Source organism: Pteropus vampyrus, unplaced genomic scaffold (assembly GCF_000151845.1).
Source record: "Pteropus vampyrus isolate Shadow unplaced genomic scaffold, Pvam_2.0 Scaffold59, whole genome shotgun sequence".
Lineage (NCBI taxonomy): Eukaryota > Metazoa > Chordata > Mammalia > Chiroptera > Pteropodidae > Pteropus > Pteropus vampyrus.
The window spans coordinates 5,812,467-5,816,953 of NW_011888840.1; the positions used below are offsets into that span (position 1 = coordinate 5,812,467).

The 4,487-nt window shown below is 42.9% G+C and overlaps 1 protein-coding gene across 33 annotated transcripts in view; it reads left to right on the top strand.

Annotated features, from left to right (window-relative positions):
* The window catches only part of LOC105292562, a 713,386-nt gene that overhangs the window by 222,067 nt on the left and 486,832 nt on the right, over window positions 1-4,487 (top strand). The window contains exons 1-2 of one of the 33 annotated variants that reach the window (XR_002780534.1): window positions 1,225-2,266; window positions 3,735-3,855. The exons of 28 other annotated variants lie outside the window; for them this stretch is intronic. The gene's annotated coding sequence lies outside the window, so the exon portion shown is untranslated. Of the gene's footprint in view, window positions 1-963; window positions 1,177-1,224; window positions 2,267-2,321; window positions 3,856-4,487 lie in introns of those variants that run through there. 4 more of the 33 variants (XR_002780497.1, XR_002780535.1, XR_002780531.1 and 1 more) reach the window with 4 other exon arrangements.

Sequence of the window (4,487 nt, forward strand, 5' to 3'; positions counted from 1 at the left end):
GTGTGTGTACATGTATATATATATGTGTGTGTATATCTGTGTGTGTGTGTATATATATACACACACACATATATATGCATGATAAAGTACTATAGAAAATTGGAAAAAGAGTAAAAAAGCTACCCCTAGTCTTATGGTTCTTGGTAGCATAATCGAAATTATCATCATCCATTATGGCGACCGATTGTGTTGTTTCATACAAATTTTTTTGCACGGTTGTTATCTTAAGGAGCTTTCAATTTTTTTTTCTAGTTGTGTTTTCCTGTGAGCATGGTCCATGTTGTGTCAGAACCGTTTCAACTGCCATTCTTTAATTTTTTTCATTCATGTGGTGGCTGGTGAGGAACTACAGGTTGCTTACTTTTTTCCCTTCTGTAAATGAAGTTTTCTTTCATTCCCTTCTAGAATGCCCTGTATCTCAAGAGAAACTCAGAAGTGGACTCCTTAGATAAAAATATATGAATGTTGTTAAAACTATGTATTTAATAGTCTTTATGTTTTAGAGAAATTTTAGGTTTATTAAGAATCGAGTAGAAGGGACGGAGATCCTCCCATATACAACGCTCTTTCCCCAACACCCATTTCTTAAAATTTATGTGCTAATGTGAATGCATTAGGATTAATTAAAGTCCATAGTTTACATTTAAGGTTCACTCTGTGTATCATATAGTCTGTGGGTTTTTGACAAGTACGTAATGTCAGGTATCCACCATTACAGTATCACACAGAATAGTTTTGTTGCCCTAAAATTTTCCTGTGTTCTGCCTATTCACCCCTCCCTCCTCCCAAACCCGTGGCAACCACGGATCTTTTACCGTTTCCATAGTTTTGCTTTTTCCAGAATGTCATAGAGCTGGGATCATACAGTGTGTAGCCTTTTCAGACTGGCTTCTTTCACATAGTAATGTGCATTGAAGTTTCCTCCATGTCTTTTTGTGGCTCATATGGCTCATTTCTTTTTAGTGCTGAATAATTTCCATTGTCTGCATGGACCACAGTTCGCTTATTCATTCGTCTACTGAAGGACGCCTTGCTTGCTTCCAAGTTTTGGCGATCGTGAGTTAAGCCACTGTAATCATTCATGTGCCGGCTTCTGAGATGACAAGTTTTCAGCTCATTTGGGTAGACACCAAGGAGCACGATTGTTGGATCCCGCAGTAAGACTCTTTGTGCTTTGTAAGAAACTGCCAAATTCTTATATTTTTTATGTTTATTCAGCAATTTTAGTTATAATGCCACTAACATGTTGAATCCTGAAACAACCACTAGGTTGGAAGTAATTAGCTTCACCTTCTGGTTGGTGGCATCAGATTTTATTGTGGGAAGGAGCTTTGAACATCTCGAAACCTCTCAAGCTTTTTGAGAGCAACCTCTGCCTCTGACCATTACTTCACCTGCAGGGCACAGTGCATGTACTAGGTGATCAGTTGATGTTCACTACACATTGACTAATGCTGGAGGAAAAACCACCTCATTGACAGATAAGAACATGGAGGTCCAAAAAGGAGAGAGGAGTTGCTTCTGGCCAAATTGCATTTTACAAATGGCAGAACCAAGGCTAAAAGCTAACTCTTGTTATTTGTAGATCGATGGACCCATGTTCTAAGTGATCAGGCCCCCGATCACTAAATCTGAGCAAGGCAAGCTGTAGGACCCCCCAAAAACTTAACTACTAATAGCTTACTGTTGACCGGAAGCCTTCGATCACATAAGCAGTCGATTAACACATATTTCATATGTTATGTGTACCACGGACTGTATTCTTACAATAAAGTAAGCTAGAAAAAGAAAATGTTGTTAAGAAAATCCTAAGAAAGAGAAAATACTTTTACAAGATGGAACATGTATTGAAAAAGAGTCCGTGTGTAAGTTCAAACCGTGTCATTGAAGGGTCTACTGTATTATTTTATTTTCCCCTCACAGCCACCCTCTGGTTAGGCGCCATTACTAGCCACAATTTAGAGATAAGAAGATTGAGGCTTAGGGCGGTTGAGTAACTTGCCCAAGGCGCCACAGCTATTAGTGGTAAAGCCAAATGTAGGTCCATCATTTAGAGGCATGAGATTTAGAGTCGCCCGGACCTGGGTTAGTAGACTGGGGTTACCATTCTGCCAACCTTGTGATCTTGACCCTGTGACTTCTAGCTGCAGCTACAGTGTGCCCATCTACAAAATGGGGATAGTCGTACCTCCTCATGGCGAATGCTATCTGTTGTCTCTTCAGTGGCTGTCGCTGCCCCCACCGCACAGCACCTGGATGGGTTCAGGTGGAAGGAGGCCCCAGACCTCGGGGGAGACAGGCTGGGATCCCAGCCTCATGAGATCAACCCAGATTGGCTTAAACCAGATATGGTAATGGAAGATATGTTTTCCAGTTTTGTTAGGAGAAGCATGCTGGGGAGGAGTTCTCTTTCCAAATGAAAAGACAAAGCCTCCCATCTTTTTTTTCCTGCCTGGATCTTGGGCGTGATACCTGGAGGTACGGCAGCCATCTTGCAAACATGAGATGATCAGCAACAGACTAAATTGGTGGAGCTGAAAAGACAGGAAAAGCCTGGATGTACGATAGTATTATCAAGCTCTTCCACTGGCCTAAGATAGAAGACTACCTACGGAACTTTTTTAATTGAAAAAATTCCCGCTTATTTATACCACTCTGAGCTGAGTTTATTTATTTATTTTTTTTAACTTGCAGGTGAAAGCATTTCTAATAGATATATAGATTTCCACCAAAGTACAGTGTTAGGCAGCTTAGTACAGTGGATAAGAGCCTAAATTCCAGAGCCAGGGTTTCTGGGTTCTAATCTCAGCTCTCTCACTAACTAGCTGTGTGGCCCGGGAGGGTCACTTCACTTCTCTGTGACTCGCTGCCCTCATCTGTGAAGTGCTCACTAAATGTGCATTGAGTATTGAATGAAGGATAATAGTCCTTTCCTCATATGATTATTATGAGCATTGAATGATGAAATATTTTTATAAAACGATCAAAATATTGCCTGCCACATAGTAAGTGGTTATATGCATGTTTGAGAGAAGGGTAGTCACTGTCATAGGCTTGGGCTTGCACCTCGATCTGATCATTAGGCCACTCGTGGTGTCTCATAGGACCCTTTCACTGCTGAGACTCATGGAGCATGAAACTCCCCGTAAAGTCTTAAAGTAGTAACCAGGGTGGTTTCTTTTTGACAGAAAATGCTCCTTAGAGAACAATGACTGGTAAAGAAGGAGAGGCTGTGACTATCAAGTTGTGTCACGGTGCCAGTGACCAAAATACCCAAGTGGCCCATGCAAATGGGTGTGGGTCTCCCCTGACAGCCCTTTTAGAAAGCTCTAGACGTTTTTGAACTCTTTTGGGAAAGGGTCTTTCCAACCAGTGGCTTATTCTTTTGAATCAACTCACATCTTTCTTGCTGGAGTCAGAGAGGGTATGTAGGAGGTGAGTTAGGAAGGAAGAGGCAGTGCCTGCATTCCAGGCCCTTTGATACTATAGGGGACAGGACTGTGACCAGTGTGTGTGGGAGCTGGTTTGACCTGGGTCGCTCTCACTTTCTATGACCCATGTTGTCACTCTCTATAGAGATCACGTTTGCATTGGGACAACAATTACACTTTTTTGGAAAATAGATCTTGTTTGTAAAGTAAAGGATTAACTGGTAGATGTGTCCATTAGCAAATCCTGTGGAATCTTCTTTCAAAATATATGCCCATTACTCTCCTTCTCACCCTCTTCACCAGTGACAGTCCAGACCGAGCCACCTCCACCTTCGACCTGGATTGCTGTAGGAACCTGCCTCCCAGCCGGCCTCATTTCCACCTTACCCTTCCTTCTCCCGCAGCCACAGGGTCCTTTAAAAATGTAAGTCAAATCATTGGACTCACCTGATGAATTCCCTCCGGTGGAGTCCTATCTCACTTAGGATAAAATCCAAAATTCTTATCGTGCCTTTCTGAGCCCCCTCTGCCTCTGTGCCGTAGGCCAAACATACCTGCACAGGCTGGCCTCAGGGCCTTAGCGCGGAATGCTGCCCTCCTGTGGGACACTTTCCCCTGCATACCTGCCTGCCTCATTTCCTCCCTTCATTGAGATCTCTGTTCAGACGTTGATTGCCTGAGAGGCCTTCTCTGACCAACCCTTCTGACACAGTCCCCCGCTCCCCTCCGCCACCCGCATTTTCTGTCATTATCGAGAGTCCTTATGACTTGCTGACATTACAGATTTGGTAACTTTTTGCCTCCTCTATCAGAAGAGAAACCCTGTGAGGAAAGAGGCATTGATTTGTTCATTAAGGTAGCCATAGAACCCAGAACATTCTGCAGTTGGTGTGCTCAGTAAACATTAAACTAGGTAAAGCCTTTGTGGTAAGAAATAAGGTATGTCTGACGAAGTTCTGAGCTGGATATCTCTTGTGAACCTGACAAATTGGCCCCAAATCCACTTTCTGGAAAGTTCCAGATATGCTCTGAACAACAGGAACAGCACCAGACCAG